The sequence below is a fragment of the Berghia stephanieae genome, chromosome 6 (genome assembly GCF_034508935.2).
Source record: "Berghia stephanieae isolate SIO BIC M18660-M18661 chromosome 6, UCSD_Bste_1.3, whole genome shotgun sequence".
Lineage (NCBI taxonomy): Eukaryota > Metazoa > Mollusca > Gastropoda > Nudibranchia > Aeolidiidae > Berghia > Berghia stephanieae.
Genome location: NC_088365.1, coordinates 26717591 through 26737040, shown reverse-complemented (window position 1 = coordinate 26737040; position 19450 = coordinate 26717591). Strand labels below are relative to the sequence as shown.

At 36.8% G+C, this 19450-nt stretch overlaps 1 protein-coding gene across 4 annotated transcripts in view; it reads right to left on the bottom strand.

Annotated features, from left to right (window-relative positions):
* Positions 1–11980, bottom strand: part of LOC144974765 (glycoprotein 3-alpha-L-fucosyltransferase A-like) — a 38314-nt gene extending 26334 nt beyond the window's left edge. Inside the window, exons 1-2 of one of the 4 annotated variants that reach the window (XM_078917999.1) lie at positions 11704–11980; positions 4618–4880 (exon numbers count right to left, since the gene is read on the bottom strand). The gene's annotated coding sequence lies outside the window, so the exon portion shown is untranslated. Of the gene's footprint in view, positions 1–4617; positions 4934–11385; positions 11493–11703 lie in introns of those variants that run through there. The other 3 variants (XM_078917997.1, XM_078917998.1, XM_078918000.1) reach the window with 3 other exon arrangements.
* Positions 11981–19450: the final 7470 nt, after the last annotated feature.

The window sequence follows — 19450 nt, the reverse complement described above, 5'->3', positions numbered from 1 at the left end:
TTTCACATAATTCAATACCGTGACATAGAAAAGTAAAAGCCGTAACCATGATTAAGTGATTTTGAACCAACATAAATAGTCTGTGCAAGTGCAAAAAAAGATTCTTGCCTATGTAGATTCCTTGTAAGAATACAAACAAGAAAAAAGTATCTTATTAGCGAAAGAATAGATATGACATGAGAAAAGACAGTTTAAATATTTTTATTTTATTTTTCAATTTCGTTATGACTGTAGAATCCGCCATATTGTCAAAATAGGTACTCGTGATGAGTGGGATCAACTCCGCCTTCAACACGGACAGAGATTTTAGGTATTGAGCCTGTTTCAGGTCTACTAAACTCATCAAGTTACCTTCGTTATCAAGCATTATAGAACGGGTAAAAAAACACAACATGAAACCAGAGGCATATGTAAATACAGACCCATATATGTGACCCTACGCCTCGAAGTGGTATTAAGTCGGGATTTGGAAAACGAAGAAAACGGTTTTAAAGTGGAAATGGTCAAAATTATCAAATTTGAGTTTTTGGTTGTTTCAGAAACTACAAATATTTTTCCACATGAAAACATAATAATTCAACATAAACATTGACGATAAGTTAAATAAATTTCAAGTTAAAAAATGCAACTATCAGTGAAATATTCAAAACGAGAGTTGACTTTCTCTCAGAAAGCCACCCTTTCCAAGGCTTAGTAAGACTGAGTCTTTTCCTCAGCCCAATAGCGTGTAACATACCACGTGTCTTTATCTATCTCAGAGAAAGCATGACTGTTTCCACAATTTCATGGATCAACCAATAATGAACTTTAAAAACTGTAAACAAGTCAAGGTTTCCCTGACAACCTTACAAATGAATGATTCTGATTGGTCAACGGTCATCACATGCGCCTATCGGCCATTAAAATGCCCGGGCGATGGGTCATGACGTCAGCGTGCGTGTGTTACATATGTGTGTGTTTGTGCATTTTGATACACACAACGTGCTATTATTTCTTTGTCTAGCTGCATTGGTAAGGTGGGGCGATTACACACTCGTGGTAATTCCACACCCACATTCATTATATCTACTTCAAGCTTTTACAAGCCCATTGAAGGTAAGTGCAACACTCATTGTTATCAAATATTGCAAAATATTGTTAAATTTTTTTCAACTTTGAAGCACAAGCTAGAAATGCTTAATCATTCATCGGACATGTAAAATTTACCCCCAAACCTTTCTAGATGCCTTAAGTGTCTATTTTAGATTTATAAATGTCAGGGAGATTCCACACCCTACAGATTTCGAGTTTCTTGTGACTTTTTTGTGTGAAAATATTTAATCAAAATCCTATGTCAATGGTTTTATGTTACAAAGACAGGCTCCAGCTAAATTCCACACCCTACAGGTTTCGAATTCCTAATGTCTTTTTTATGTGAAAATATTTAATCAAAATCCGATGTCGAATGGTTTTATTTTACAAATAAAGACCCCAGCTATCATTTCAAGTAAATAGTTATATCTTTATCCAATGTTGTTTGTTGTTTTTTGGTATATTTTTGTTTTTCTTAGAAAATCACATCATCCAAAATTCTTGGAAGTGTGTAGCCTATTAATCCTGTTTGAATAATAAGCGGTATTGTGGGCCTGTATTATGTTACTTATGTCTGCCCATGCTTTAAAGCCGGATCTAGAAGGGATTTGTGTTCACGTTTTTCTCCTGTTTCTAGAGATTGGCTAATCAGGGTGATGAATTACACGAAAATACGGTGTCGTATGACCAAGCAGATATGGTGACAAGTCGATTTCGTTATATCTGGAGGGATGGGCTGCAAATGTGCTGCCAAATTATACAACCTAAACTGGCGAACAGTTCGTGATTCAGCAGAATGGGTGAAGATATTTACTGCTTTCTAAAATCGCGAGACTGCACCTGGCACCTGGGATCGATCCCCTTCCCTTTGATTGTGAATCGAGTGTTCTGCCAACTGAGCTATCAGGACCTCCACCCAGGCCTATTGGTCTCATGCCACAGTCTACAAAGAGTGTTGTTGTGTTCATTTCACACGTTAATTATTGTTCCTAATTGTATCACTCTCATTTTTGCATGCTTGTCATGATGGGTATGGAATTACCCCAAAATGTTGAAACCCGAATAAAAAGAAAATTTGGAATTTATGAATGTTGTTTCTTTTTTTAATGTTATTTGTACAGAATCCAAGTTTGCATGGCTGTGGGATATTTGTATCCTGTTTGTGTGATCACCTCATCAATATAAACTTTATGACAATAGATTGAAAAAGTTGGGTGTGGAATTTCCCCACCAACTAAAAAATGAAAAAAAAGTTAAATGTATGGATAAACAGACAGAGAGACAGACCTGTTAATTGATAAATAGATAGGTAGATAGATAAATAAATAGATAGGTAGATAGATAGATAGATAGATAGATAGATAGATAGATAGATAGATAGATAGATAGATAGATAGATAGATAGATAGAAAGTTAGATGAAAAGGAGAGAGGGACAAACACACACGCACACACACACACACACACAGAGAGAGAGAGAGAGAGAGAGAGAGAGAGAGAGAGAGAGAGAGAGAGAGAGAGAGAGAGATGTTCGTTTTGTCATGCTTTCTTTGTATACTGAGGTAAGGGGGGGGGGGTGAGTCTTTTTAGACATCAACAATGTGGGTGAACGCTGAGAAAACTTGAGAGATTCAATAACATGTTTCCATGTAAGTCATTAGACAATAAGCCCCATCCCGTCCTCCTCAAGCTGTAATCTGACTCAAAATGGAAACAATGCAATGAATAACTTGACTAGCCCATTCTTTAATTGCAATCTCATTGGTCAATATGTTTCCAGTTGATTGACTATGACTTCCTTTGAAACAAAATGCTTTCTTAAACTATCCCTACAATTCTTTGCTCCGCCTCCATCCCTTTCTTTATGCCTACCTCATTCTCTCCGTCTCCCTTTTGTTTCTTTCACACATACAAACACACACACACACACACACACATATATATATATATATATATATATATATATATATATATACACACACTTATACAAGCTTCAATCTCTACTATATTTCCCTCCCGCTCTCTTAATGCACAAGCAGTCTCTCTCCCCTCCCCTTCTCGCTTCTCTTTTTCGTTCTCTCTCTCTCTCTCTCTTTCTCTCTCTCTCTCTTTCTCTCTCTCTCTCTCACACACACACACATACACACACACACGCGCGCGCGTATGTGTGTGTGTGTGTGTGTGTGTGTGTGTTTTACTCTCTCATTCTTTCTCTTCCTCTCTCATCCTATTTCGTGATATATATCTTTCCCTGCCCACCCGGCTTCACGTAGTTTCAAATTGTATAAACCCTTATTTAACTTTTGACATTTTGAAATCGTATTTCTTCTATTATATAAGAAAAAAATGCCATATTAATAATTCTCATCTCATTGATTCTTTATTTAAATATCAAAAATTCTTCAAAAAGTGAGCAATGTCATAAAATTGTCGCATTTTTCTTGGATGTTTTATTTATTTTAAGGACATCTTACATAATAATAAATAACTACAAAAGCAATACTTGGATTATTTCAAAAATTTGTAGGTACATTATTAAATGTATATTCTAAGCTCTTGCCAAATTTTACTATTCTCATCAAATTTTCGATGCCCGTATCTAAGGAGTTATCATTGCCCATTGATCTGACTGTGCGCGAAAACGGTGCCTCACTTCAAAGTCGATTTTCTCAAAACTTGGTTTTTACACTCTCCCTACTTCAAACGGTCATATCTCGGCAATAAATAATCAGAATTTTATAAATTTGCTATCAAATTTTAAAGCATAAAATAAGCTATGATTGGGTACCAAAAACCCAAAATTGAAAAAAACGACTTAATACCATTTCGAGGCGGAGGGTCACACACACACACACACACACACACACACACACACACACATATATATATATATATATATATATATATATATATAATTGAATAAAAATAGATAGAACTTCGACTTCTTTCAGCAAGCAAGCCGATTGTTAAGAGCGCGAAATACTGTTATTGAGATCATGGTTGTTACCCTTGAAGACGGATAAAACCACAGGTTGGGAAAGGGAAATTACTTTAATGTTTTAGATGACCTCTAAAGAGAAAAAAAAATAACTCCAAGCTGCTCATCTTCCCTTCTACCATCGTCAGTTGGGTTTGTATCCTTTCCGCCGAGAGCCCCTTCGGCTTTCAACATTTTCTTTGCTTTACAGGGCTGCCGCCAACAGTGGTTCCCGGCAGTTTAATCACCATCGCATCACACCGGAATGAAACTCAAAAAATCTGATCTTAAAAAAAAACAATTCATAGATCAACGTTCTTTCGGAAGAAAACATATCTAGGTAAGTCCTCCGGAAATAATATGGACATACTAAATATAGACATTAATCATTTAAAACAAAATAATAAAGAATATATTGAAAATTTAAACAGTGCATTTCTCTCTCCTCTCTGTCTCTCTCCCTCCCTCTCTCTCTCTCTCTCTCTCTCTCTCTCTCTCTCTCTCTCTATATTATATATATATATATATATATATATATATATATATATATATATATATGTATATATTTACCACAATATTTGAGTCAGTCTACATCGATGTTTCAGGCCTAATCAGCCATCGTCAGGACTGTGTGTTACATGAGTTTGGTTTGTTGACTGTTGTTGTTTGTTGAAGTGGTTCCGGTTTATAGTTGATTGATAAGAACTTCCGGCGATGTGGACACGTGTTGTACATCTCATTTTTCGTGTTGAGTGTGGCTTCATGAGGGTGTTTGATTATAGTATATTTCTCTTCCAGGCATAAGCTACATTGTTTTGATGTTGGTACGTATCCTGTTGCTTTAGATAAAATTTTCCATGAAATGTTGTGGTCTAGTACTCAGAAACTAAAACAAACAAGCAATATATATATATATATTTTATATATATATATATATATATATATATATATATATATATATATATCCCATTTATTACTACCCATCAGCAATGCCTTACACACCCACAAAACAAAAACACGTACGTTTATACACAGATAAGAGTATACATACAAATTACTCGACATCATAAAAACGCAAATATTTACAAAAAACATCGCATAACTTTTTGATTTTGTTTATTTGATTTGACGCGTGAGAGAGAGAGAGAGAGAGAGAGAGGGAGAGAGAGAGAGAGAGAGAGAGAGAGAGGGAGAGAGAGAGAGAGATAGAGAGAGAGAAGGGGGGGGGGTTATAGTAAACTTGAATCCGACTTTAAAAAGCAAAACCCTAATTATAAAACTCAAACTTTGGACAGGGCCCGTTCACTCTGTCTTGAGAACCATTTTGAATGCAGAAAAAAATCTATCTTCATGTCCAAGTGGAAAGCACCATCGAGTTCTCTAACGACTTCGCAAACTTAATGAATGGTCTATTTCCTAAGACAATAGAAATTGAATTCAACTATTATTTGAACAAGTGTGCATGATAAATGCCAGGCAAAGCAAGTAAGAAAAATGCAAGAAAAAAAAACTTCTCAAAGATCAGTCTTACTCGAGGGCGTCTCTTGACGCGGTGGTTGTAGAGTTCCGTGTGAAGCATTTTACCTTTTGGATTTTGTTGATACATTCATCTTTGTTTTTCTACTCCATTGTGAACATTTTATGCGCAGAACCGGGCTCTTGTAATTCATTTTTTCTGGCCTCAAGCAGTAATATTTGTAGCATCAAATAAATTGTAATTGAGATTTTATATAGAGCAATATCCACTAAACGTACTCAAAGCGCTTTACAAGGGGTCCCTGACCAACAGCAACATTTAACATGTAGGACGGAACATGACACCTGTTAAGCGATATTACAAATTTTTTTTTCGGACAGACAGCGCTGTTAACGGCCAGGTACTCATTTTATACCTGAGTACGTTGAGAGAATGTGATTGAAGAGCCTTTTCCAAGGACTCAACTTACGCCGAGCGAGGCTCGAACCCAGGACCTTCCTGTCACGTCTATGTAGGTGTCTCCAAAGTAGGAGTAGACATATAGGAGTCAAATTGTTTCCCCAAAGACTAGTACTGGTGTCGCTTTTATTTTTCCCTTTTATTGTCGGGTAAAGATCCTGACACTTGACTGATAGTAAGAGAATGTTTTAGGTTTAAAGAAATAGGTAATAGAAGTAGTGGTAGAGTATTGGCACGTTGTATAGGGATAGGTAGATTCAGAAGGTATAGTCTAGAGGAAACCTTCATAACCCTTTCATAACGTCCGCCAAAAATGTTTTAACGGAATCGGAATGCGATATATATGCGGAGTGTTATCATGATTAGTGCCGGTCTGTAGACATTGATCATTTTTAATAAAATGTGATTTTGTATGCGGTAGTCATAGGATCCATCATTGGTTACAATGGTTTTCCATACGTGACTCGCGGTTTGGCCTTGACACAGCACAGACTAAATGTAATGCCGTTTTAAAAATATGTTTTAAGTTATAGTGACCCACTTTCATTTCTTTCAATCATTCATTCATGTATTCTTTCTTTCCTCGACCCCTTTCTTTCTTTCCGGTAGGTAGTAAAAGTATGGTGCTCCGTTTGAGCACAATATTTGTTACTGGGTACATGTATGTGTATAGTGCACTGTCCACTAAAGGGCCATGTGGCCCCTGGTGCCTGAAATTATCCCGGTTTCTGTGACGTTAATCGCCCTCATAGCGATTGTCTGTTTAACACTCAAACATTCTACCATTCAGCGATGGGCCTTAGCCTTCACACCAGCAGTCGTCTTCTGAAATGTTTGTCTGAATTGACTGATAGTTCCAAAAAGGACTTTCTGGAATTGCATAAAGAGGAAACGAATGCGCGTATCGCTAGTGATGCGCTGGACAGGGAAAAAATTCGGACAAAATTAGATAGATGCATCGACCCCCTAAGTGCAACTGCGCATCCCGGTTGCCTTGTGAACATCGCTGATGGAAAAGTAAGCCCTCAATCTGTCAATGTAGACGATTCTATCAGCATCGGTACCACGGACATGAAAGAATTTGAGAAAACATGGCCCAATGGATTCTATAAAGCACTTTTTACCAAAGTGACAACAATGGCAGCCGGGACAAAATCTATTCAAAGTGACCGTGGTCCAATGTACGACACAGGTTTGATTTATTCTCGGGCTATGGGATTATGGCTTGTCGAGATTTTGACATGGAGTCTCTCTTTAAATTTGAACTGGCAACATTCCCGACATCTTTATTCAGTGACAATGGAGACATGCGTGCTGCTACTACAAAAGCTGCTCTGAAGAGAAATCTGCAAGAAACTGTCTCTGCTTGTGGGGGACAACATCCTGAGATCGTGATATTAGATGGATGCGCACTTCTTTATTGTGTAAACTGGCCATCCAAAGTAACCATCCAAGACTATGTCAACAGTTTTTGGACACTCTTATTGCCGAAAATAGACAGAAGTGACGTGTACCTTGTCTTTGACAGATACCATGATTTCAGCATCAAAAGTGATACTCGACAAAGTCGCAGCATGAAAGTTCGAACGGTAAACCAACTTACATTACACACTCCTCTGCCTACTCAAGTCTCAATTTTTTTCCTGCACTGAGAACAAAAAGCAATTGATTAGCATACTCTGTATGGAATTAATGTCCAGGGCTGTAGCTCAACCACGTGAAAGGCGTCTCGTTATCACAGGACACGAAAATGCTCCTCTCCAAATTAAAAATGGAAAAGTCTCCACAAGGACAGACTTGGAGACGACGCACGAGGAAGCGGATGTCATTATGGTGCAACAAGCAATGCATGCTGCTTCATTGACCAATGTTGTTAAGGTGGTTAGTGACGATACGGATGTCTTTGTGCTGTTAGTTAATTTCTACCACAAGCTTGACTTGGACTCTAGCCACTGCTCGATGATGATGGAAGCTACAAGTAGGGACCGTGGACTTGTTGACATTGGGAAAACGGTCTCGAGAAATCAAGAAATTGCGTGTTATCTTCTTGCAGCACGTGCGCTATCTGGCTGTGATACTGTGGCTAAACCGTATGGTATAGGGAAAAACACAGTCATCAAAGTTCTTCATAAAGGACACAGACTGGACAACCTTGGAAACACCAGTGCAGTTTTGAAGACCTTATCAAAGAAGCCACATTCTTCATAACTGCATGCTACGGCGTACGGCGTTTACGATGAAGCAACTATGACTGGCGTCAGGTACAAAGTTTGGCTGAAGAAAACGGGGAAAATCATTAAAAAGGTCCCTGACTTGAAAACCATACCCCCTACCTCAGAAGCATTCTGTGAGAACACCAAAAGAGCGCACATTCAGACAGCAATTTGGTATCATAGTCTTCGAAAAACTCCCCCAGATTTACAACCAACAGATTTTGGATGGATGAAGTTACCAGCAACCAAATCACTTGTTCCAACCACAGTGCCAAGCAACACATCGAGTGTACCGCCCGAGTTGTTAGAGACTATTCAATGCGGATGTTCTTCTGAACAACCTTGTGGATCATCCAAATGTGGCTGTGTTGCCGCGCAGCTTCCATGCACAATATTTTGTAAATGCCATGATCGTGAGTGCTGTCAAAATCGCCTTTATCAAGCTGCTTCCGTGTCAAGCGATGAGTCAAGCGACGAAGACATTGATGAGTGATTTAGTTTAGCAGACATACATGTCAGATATGCCGAAAATTGTCATTCTATTTTTTGTCCTTCAGTAAATATCAATGTAAAAAAGCAAAGGCGAAGAAAGCTAAAGACTCAAAACAAGGCACGGTCTTTCTATATGGAGACTATTTCCGTGTTTTTGTGTGATCTGAAACATTTTCCACAAAAAAATGTCAATTTTGATTATCCCAATTATACTTTCACCGCTGCAGGAAATTTAAATACCAACAAATAGCATAAATAACCTGTATAATTCTGTATTGGTCTTGTCAAGGCTTTCAATTTGATACCAAACACGGCTATATTTGGGTCATTTTACAAGACCATCTTGGCAGTGACCTTGACCTTTTGGATAGTTAAATTGCTAATAACTTATCAACTATTCGGCCAATTTTAAAAATATAAGTATTTTTGTAATTAATTTGACTAAATCTTTAATTCTGTATAATATAAAATGATTTTTGAGGATTTTTAAAAATGACCTTTTCGTGACCTTTGTGACGTAATTTCTCAAAATGCTCAATGTGCTCAGGACAGCACTATTCAGACATTTAATCTTGAGATGTTCAACTTTGATAAAATGCAAAAAAAAATTTGGCGGACGCTTTTTTTTGGGTTATGGTTAAAATCATGATTTGGCAACCAGACTAGTAAGTATGAATCTCCGTTAAAGAAAAAGTATTTTAAATATAAATGAACAGAATTGTCTCATACAACTACAAATTAACACATAATTAGAGCCCATGTTGGTTATCGACTAGGACAATATGTTATTTATTGTGCTCCATTATTGAATGAAACATAAAGTACTTGAGTACTTTACATGTGACATACGTCCGCGACATTGGTCAAAAGCTCGAGGCAATATCTCGTTTCCCTTTATGTATATGACAGTGACTATTGCATGCTTCCAGTCTTTGGGCACACGGCATGTGTCGAGTGTCTGTTGAAAAAGAATGCATAAATAGGGAGCTATTTCTTTTGCGTATTTTTTGAGGATCCTGGTTGGTATCAGATCTGAGCCACTTGCTTTGAAAGGATTAAGACCCTGGAGCTCTAAGATTATGTCGGTTTGGGTAATGGGTTTTTTTTTACATTGTAGGAATGTTGTTTCCATTTTTAGTAGGCAACGTCGTGTTTTATTTTGTGAATGTACTTATTTCAATGTGTGTTAAAGATGATTCCTTTCTGTGTGGTGTCAGTAGTGATGTATCCCTGCGTTTAAATTTGATGTAATACCAGAGGCGATGAGTGATGCCACCGTTTAGGTTCATATTGAATTAAGAAATTGAGGAGCAGGCACCGGTGTAAGATAAAGATCTGAAGAAAATGTGTATAAAACGTGCCAGACAACGCAAGAAAGAAAAATGCAAAATCATTCGACCTCGACTGGGGATCGAACCTCAGGCCTTATGATTACCATCTGAAAACCTTCGAGGGTTTTTGTCTAATTGGTAGTTTATTTTTAATTTCATATTGTACAATGTCATGATCACGAATTCCTGAGAGAACTTAGCTTGTTTTGGATTAGGTCAGGATGTGTGCTGAGGATGATGCCAAGTGTGTTTTCCTCACAAGTTGGTTCCAATACTGTTTGGGTCATGTTGAACTCCTGGACGATTTGAAGCATCTTTTCGTATATTTGTTTGTCATATTTTGGAATTGATTGGAGGCTTAGGTTTTCCCAGTTGATTTCATGGAGGTTGAAGTCTCCAGCAAGTACTATATTATGTGACAGAGTTTTTCCATTATTGTAGATTTTTGACACTGATTCTATTACAACTATTACGCTGGACGGTTATCTTCTAAAGCCATCAAAGATTATTTCTCTTCAAGACAGTGACATTTTTATCCAGATAAATTCGCAATTAGTGTCTGCATTTCTCTCAACTGATGTTATATTACTGTCCGTCGCTATTAAGATGCCTCCTTCACCGAGGGCACGGTCCTTCCGGTAAGGTGGTGGGTTGAGGTAGTTGTTGTTAAAGCATATGGATTTGCTGTCAATATCTTTGTTTGAGTGTCCTTCCGTTGCAATTAGAACACTGGGACGGTGATTTCGTTTGAGTTTTTCCCGTTTAAACTTTTTATTTACGCTAATTAAATTAATGGAAAAAGGGTCACTTCCCAAGACAGCCTTGTACTGGACAGCAGATGGGAAGAGAAAGCGGGGAAGACCCAAAGAAACCTGGCGAAGGACGATGGAGAAAGAATTAAAGGAAGCAGGCCTGTCCTGGAATACAGCCACCGCAAAAGCAGCCGATCGCAAAAGATGGAGATGTCTGGTGGATGCCCTATGTGCCTCAAGGCCCGAAGAGGATTAAGTAAGTAAGTAATTAAACTACGGCGCTGACAAGTCAGGTTAATAACCGTGATTGTGTTTCGTGTATTTGTTCCTCCACTATTTCTACTTTAATCGCTTGGCTGATCTAAACTGTATGTGTGTGTATTTAATTGTTGTGTCGTCACTTCTGTAGGTTGGCACGGTCGTAATCATTCGTGATTAATTATGGGTGTAACAAAACGTTTATTAATGAGTTGCGATCGATATAATTTGGGATAAGGTCTGTGACCGACGATGGATTCAATTGTGTTTTGTTTACGAATATCACTGCGACTGTCACGTCGTGAACATTGGTAAGAACTTCTGCGTTGTGAATATTGATATTAAATATTACGTACTGATGATGTAAGGATGGCAATTAGTAGGGTTGCCAAAATAGCTGATAAAAACAGTTCATGATGATAAAACGTTGTAAAATAAATTTTATCCATTGCGTTGAAATGTCAAAATCACAATTTACTAAAAAATCTGAATTTTACAATTATTATAAATTGCACGAGGAGATTGTACAGTCACACACAAGTTGATATAAAATTCCAGAGATAAGCGAATGATAACCACATAAAAATCACAATAATATCTAGATCACACGACACACGTCAGAGGATAAGGTGTGTTACACTATGAATGAATAAAGAATGGACATCTTTTCTTACATTGCAAAGGTCTCAACGTTGGGATGATCATCATCTTCGTCAAAAATTCATTTATAGAGGCCAGGTTCATCCCGTCATAAAACCATTTTGAGATGACCCTCATTTTGGCAACAACTCTCAAACCTGGGACTTCTCGAAGTTTTCCTTGGTCTAAAGTTTGAGAGATTTAAAAAAAATTATTGTCCAAGATGAATGACATTTAGATCGATCGCAGGGGCGGTTGCTGGCTGTTTATTTAAGGCGGCATGAATCCAATAACAACATGACAACAACAAATAGACTGCCATATAAAATTTCTTCCTTTGAATATCAACTGTGATAAAATTCAATAATAGAAGGATAGAAAATCTAACCTCGATACACTACTTATCTACTCCAAAGACAATAACATAACAATTACAAGTTGATCTGCTCTGTTTGTCGAGTTAATGGACTGGGATTTTTATTTATAGCATCATTGGGCTCTACTCGGTGAATGATTTGTGTAATATTCGTATTGATTATTAAAATCCATTTGAGCAAAACGAATAGCAATAAAATCTAGATATCTATTGTAATTTTCTTCATTCGTATGTTTTGATTACAACAAACCTGTTCTTCCAACGATAAAATTGATATGGTTTTGATTTTTGCCAAGTCAGGCCTCGAGGTGTGCAAAACTAAATAAGCCGGCCTGACCTAGTTATTTTAGCAGTAAAGAGTATCAGTTGTTTGTGGGGGGAGGTGGATAACCGAAGTTTTAAAACAGAAGAAAATAGTCTTTTATATAAAATACTTGGGCGGCCTGTTGACTTTTTGGGTCACGGTAGCCCCCATACCCCTCCCTCAGCTCATTGTCGCACGTCATCTCGCATCAAGTGGGGCATGATGCACAACCTTCGTATAGTATTTATCTATCACGGCTCGAGGAGAGATGCGCGAGTGTTAACGAAAAGCAGCATATGCAAAAACTGAGACGAAAAGCAGTATCTGCTAAGTTTGAAAAATATAGGGCGGCACAAAACAACTTCGCTCAATAGACCGACCGCCAGTGATCGATCGGTATTTGAAAGACGAGTTATCCGGCAAAATTTTTAAATAAATGTATTTTCCAGAGTACGGCAGTTTACTGGTTAAAAATAATGATAAGCAAAATGTAGTTCGATTGTAAAGACTTAACCCTCTTCCGCACTAGGACAGGACTGTCCTTGGACAGTCCTGTCCCAAATCTGTAACATATAGAATTTAGAGGAATCTTCCGCACCTATTGGGACGGGACAAAACAGTCCCGTTGTGTCCCAAGCCGTTGTGAAATGCTACAAAATCAACGGGACAGGACTGTCCCAGTCCCGTGTTCATATCGTTTGTGATAGTAGAAAAATATAGCAGACTTCCGCACTAGGACAAAAAAAATCCCAAACTTGGCGGCGCCGTGTCAAAATTGAAATGCCTGTCTTTATTTTCTGCATCCCTACTACTACTACTACTACTACTACTACTACTACTACTACTACTACTACTACTACTACTACTACTACTACTACTACTACTACTACTACTGTTGCTTCTGCTGCTGCTAATGCCACTAATATATTAATACCGACATCCCTTACATTTTGTATTTATTTCCAATTCCATTGTATTTATTTTCCAACAATAGTCCACACTTTATTTTAGTTCACTGTCTTCTATACTGCATTACACAGTTCCTACCCGCCTCCCTCTTTAACATAATAAGTACGCACCTTTTATTAATTTCTATTGCTCTGTTTTAATTCGCGCTTCCTCACAAAGTAGCATACAATTTCCTGCCCATCAATGTTTTTGTTTATGCATCTTATCAACGCCACTACCACATTATCTCATTCGCCTGTAGTTTTTAATTCATCATGTGTTGTTGATGAAGGCGAAACCCGAAACGTCCATTTTATCTGTTTTCGTATAGTAAACTGAAGCTTACATTCAATTTCACAGTTATGATTTATTTATTTATTTCAATTCTGAATATAAAAAAGCAAGAACAATTCAAAAAATAATTCTATGTGATGAAACCACGTACAGAAGGCATAGCAACATAAACATTTTCGACAATTATAAGAAGTGTCACACTTTGTGACACAGCAGTAACGTGTCTAAAACCGGTCGCACATCTATTCGGTACCTTGTGGGATCAATTATCTTTATCGTTATTTATTTCGGGAATTTTCAATGAAAATATTTTTAAGTAAGTCCTTCTGAGCCACTTGGACTCATTGTAAGACAAATTAACTCCTTTAGAGCCTTGTAGCCAATGGTGCAGGAGTTATTCCGGTTTCAATAGCGTGAAGCGGACAATTAACGTATTTGTTTGAAAACCTTTGAACAGGACGCTAGTCTATCGCAGATTACTATCCCAGCTTGACAGGTACCCTTTTACACCTGAATGGAGTGAGGGATTGGAGTAAATTTTCTTGCTCTAGAAAGTACAAATTGGCTTCGGTCGGAATCGAACACAGAACCTTGAAACCTGTCCCAAATCTGTAACATATAGAATTTAGAGAACTTATCCTTGCACCTATGTGGGACGGACAAAACACCGTTGTGTCCAAGCCGTTGTGAAATCTACAAAATCAACGGACAGACTGTCCCAGTCAGTGTTCATTTGTTTTGTGATAGATAAAAATAAAGCAGACTTCCGCACATGAACAAAAAGTCCCAGTCTTGGCGCGCCGTGTCAAAATTAAAAGCTGTCTTTATTCTCGCATCCCTATACATACAACTATACTACTACTACAATACTACCTACACTCTACTACTATACTACTTACTATCTATCTCATACTACTACTACTCGTGTTGCTCCTGCTGCTAATGCAACTAATATATTTAATACCTACATCCCTTACATTGTATTTATTTCCAATTCCCCTGTATTTTTTCCAACAATAGTCCACCATATTTTTAGTTTCACTGTCTTCTATACTGCATTAACACAGTTCCTACCGCCTCCACTCTATAAATTTCTATTGCTCTGTTTTAATTCGCGCTTCTCACAAAATAGACATACAATTCTGCCCATCAATGTTTTTGTTTATGCTATTATAACGAACGCCACTACACATTATCTCATTCGTCTGTAGTTTTTAAATCATCATGTGTTGTTGATGAAGGGAAACCGAAACGTCATTTTATCTGTTTTCGTATTTTTAATGAAGCTACATTCAATTTACAGTTATGAATTTATTTATTTATTTCAATTCTGAAATAAAAAAACAAGAACAATTCAAAAAATAATTATATGTGATGAAACCACGTACAGAAGTCATAGCAACATAAATATTTCGCAATTTAAAAACGTATTTTATAAATATAATTTAAGAAGTGTCACCTTTGTGACACAGCAGTAACGTGTCTAAAACCGGTCGCACATCTATTCGGTACCTTGTGGGATTAATTATCTTTATCGTTATTTATTTCGGGAATTTTCAATGAAAATATTTTTAAGTAAGTCCTTCTGAGCCACTTGGACTCATTGTAAGACAAATTAACTCCTTTAGAGCCTTGTAGCCAATGGTGCAGGAGTTATTCCGGTTTCAATAGCGTGAAGCGGACAATTAACGTATTTGTTTGAAAACCTTTGAACAGGACGCTAGTCTATCGCAGATTACTATCCCAGCTTGACAGGTACCCTTTTACACCTGAATGGAGTGAGTGATTGGAGTAAATTTTCTTGCTCTAGAAAGTACAAATTGGCTTCGGTCGGAATCGAACACAGAACCTCTAAGTCCAGAGTACAACGCGCTAACCATGGGCCATCTTGCCTCCTAAGCTTATAAATCCGGAACTTATCCATGTTGCTGTAGCGTTGAGCAGACAGATAACAGTTTAAAATTATAAAAAATAAAATTCTCTTTTTCATCCCATAGGAGAAATTTTTCTCGAGGGTCTATTCCAAGGGAAGACTGGAATAACCCAGGCGTCAGCCGCAATGCAGCGCCGCAAATTGAGCTAGGGAGAGGTATAACCCAGGCGTTAGCCGCAGTGCAGCGCCGCAAATTGAGCTATGCGAGGTTACTTACTCAAGGCAACACAGCGCATCAGCGGGTGATCGAACTGTTGCCTTTCGGGTACGAAGCAAAGACCGTACCACCGAGCCATGCTGACTTTCTATTATCCTCTTGAATGATGCTAGTCCGTCAAAGATTACTTTCATCAGCGAACTGGTACTCATTTGCACCTGGGTAAAATGAGGTGATTCCAAGAAAGTCATTTTAAGATAAGATCGGAGATCACCATATCTACGGAATTGACCCTTGAGCAATCTTTGGGTCATTAAAGAATGCACCCAATATTGTTTTCTCTTTCAATTTGTCTTTTTATTTCCACGTAGTAAAGCACAGAAATATGCAACCTCTATTTCATCCATTACTACTAGTAGTAGTAGTAGTAGTAGTAGTAGTAGTAGTAGTAGTAGTAGTAGTAGTAGTAGTAGTAGTAGTAGTAGTAGTAGTAGTAGTAGTAGTAGTAGTAGTAGTAGTAGTAGTAGTAGTAGTAGTAGTAGTAGTAGTAGTAGTAGTAGTAGTAGTAGTAGTAGTAGTAGTCGTAGTAGTAGTAGTAGTAGTAGTAGTAGTAGTAGTAGTAGTAGTAGTAGTAGTAGTAGTAGTAGTAGTAGTAGTTGTTGTTGTTGTTGTTGTAGTAGTAGTAGGAGCAGCAATAATATTACTCTTGCTATAAGAATATTTCATGATTATATAAATCTTATGTAAACAATTCCCATTGTACAGTGTAAAAAATCATTATCGTCATGTCGTATCTTATGTTGATTCATAAAATGTGAATTATTAGAGTTGTATCAAGGTCTTATTTTTTAAATTATTAATTTATAATTCAAACTATTAAATAACTAATCTATTAATTAGAAGATTTTACATTATTATTATCACCATTATAATTATCATTATTATTATTATTATTATTATTATTATTATTATTATTATTATTATTATTATTATTATTATTATTATTATTATTATTATTATTATTACTATTATTATTATTATTATTATTATTATTATTATTATTATTATTACTATTATTATCATTATTACTATCATTGTTTGCCTTGCTTTATTATTGATTTTATTTACTTGATTTGTTGATCAAAATATTATATTCTTGTATGAGTTATATTGACAATTGCCTGCAAATAAACATTTGAATCTTGTAAAAAACATTAAAAAATAATGCATTCGCGCATGTGTGTCCAGGGACAGTCCTGTCCTAGTGCGGAACCCCTTTTGAATAGAAGTTTTCTCCAGTGGGACAGGACAAATTTGTCCTGGGACTGTTTTGTCCTAGTGCGGAAGGAGGCTTAACGTGTCATTAAAATAACATAATGGATATACAATATCCAAGATATCGATAGACTATTGTATTCTCTATTGAAGACAGTGTTTTGAAGTAAATAATACATATCGTACATATGAATGTGGCCGTTATGAGAGAAAAGAAATAACAAACAAAAGTGAATGTAACAGCTTGAAAAGTGAACAAAATACAAAACATGGAACCTATCGGGTTCAAGGCCAGAACTATCTTGATAATAAAAATATTGCTGCTCGAGGCTAAAAGAAATTTATTTTAATAGTCCCATGTGTACATTTTTTGCAGGTCTGATAACACAAATCTTTATAGTCTCGTTGTTGTAATGGATATACTCTCAAACCAACGCAAACAATGTTAAAACAGGCCCATAACTAAATCCGGTAATCAGATCTGCCAAAGTGTTCACGTCACAATAGTCAAACGGAATGGAATTATCAATGTACTTTCTTCATTCCAATATTACTGTCTACACTATCTACAGAGGCGTAAGACAGATGGAGCCTGAATTTATCCCGGTTTCTATTGCGTGGAAACGGACTAGCAATTGCTTGTTACCCTTTGTCTAGGACGCTAGTCTATCGCAAAGTACTTTCCGCCAGATCTAACAGACCCAGCTACTCATTAATTTCTGGACCTTCCCAGGGGTAGGGAAAAATCTGGACTAACCCCAGGATCAATCTGGGTCCTTTTGCATGTGAAGCGTGTGCTCTACCAACTGAACTACCAGGAATCCCCACTATCTACACTGCAGGACCATTTAGAAAATTAGTGTCAGACCTTATATGAACATCGGGGGTCCCGATAGCTCAGTAGTTAGAGCCTCTCTTCACACGCAAAGAGACCGTGAGTTATCCTCGATGCAATCAACATTTTTTCTGACCCCCCCCCCCCCCATTCTGTCCACCAACCAATTACTGGATTACTGGGTTTTTTCGATCTGGCGGAATGTATTTTAAGATAGGCTAGCGTCCTATCCGAAAGGTAGCAAGCATTTGATTTTGTCCGTTTTACATTATAGAAACCTGAGATAAATCACGGTTCCATGGGCCCAATGCTTCTGCTAGCCTACACATTTATAAATATGCATTGTATCTTATTATAATTCCTTATTCCTCACTAAGGAACAGTTTATTTCTATAGTAGACGTCTAATCTTGAGCTCTTATATAGAGCAATTTCCATTAAACGTGCTAAAAGTGCTTTACAAAGAGTCCCTGCCCAATAGCAACACGTTACATGTAGATAAAGACATGACGAATAAGTACACGTGTAATTGTGTGGTCTTGTGGTATGACACTCGCTTTCGGATCGGAAGGTCCTGGGTTGAGTCCTTGGAAAAGGCTCTTTACTCAAATTCTCTAATCGTGCTCGTGTGTAACCCGAGTAAGCTTACCTGCCCGTTAACGGCGTTGTCTCTGACAGAAAAAAAAAATTGGAATATCGCCTATCAGGCGCCATGTTTCTTCTACATGTTAATAGTTGCTGTTTTCCAATAACCACTTGTAAAGCAATTTTAGCACATTTAGTGGATATTGCGCTATATAAAAGCTAAGTTTTTAAATAATTTTTGATTATTTTTTTTTACATATCGGCTGATACACATTCTGCACAGATTGTTTTGCATACATATCTGTTAAGCTGAATGCGTGTTCAGAATACCTTGATTGTGTTAAATCTTTATATTAAAAAAAAAGATTTTCACGCATGGTCTGTTCATATCTATGTATTTTCGTTGGTTTTGTTTATTGTAAATTGTATCTGGATTCATGGTTGAGTTAGCAGTTAAACAGTTTTAAATTTTGCATGAATTGACATGCTATTTTATTATAGAAATATCATGCTTACAATTTGAACAATAAAGATGTATCGACCCAGTGTTCTGTTGTTGTTTTTTTCTTTTTATTTTTCGTAATGGGGTGGGGGGCTTGGGTAATTCAATAGCTAATATTTACGCCCCATGTATTGCACAGGAAAACATCTTTCTTTTCTCATTTAGATTTTAATATCGAACACTAAGTTAAATCTAAATTTACCAATGATTTGTTTAGGGGGTTTTAACATTGTGGTATAAGGAGCTGGACATAATATCTGACAACCCACATGATAAAGAAAATGTTGAAAATTTTAATGATTTTAATAAATTAACCATTACAGATACAGGGAGAGTAAAACATAAAAAAGAAAAAGAATTACACGGAGTACAGGGTATCCTTGATTGCCAGACGTTTAGATTGTATATTTATAAAAAACATGCTTATACCATTTTACAAGAAGCAGCAATTAAATGCATTGCCTTCACAGATCATAAAGCTGTTATATCAAAATTTGAATTCATATCCTTCAAAAAGGACCCTCTTTATTTAAAATGAATGTATCAATATTGAGTGACTTAAAATATATAACAT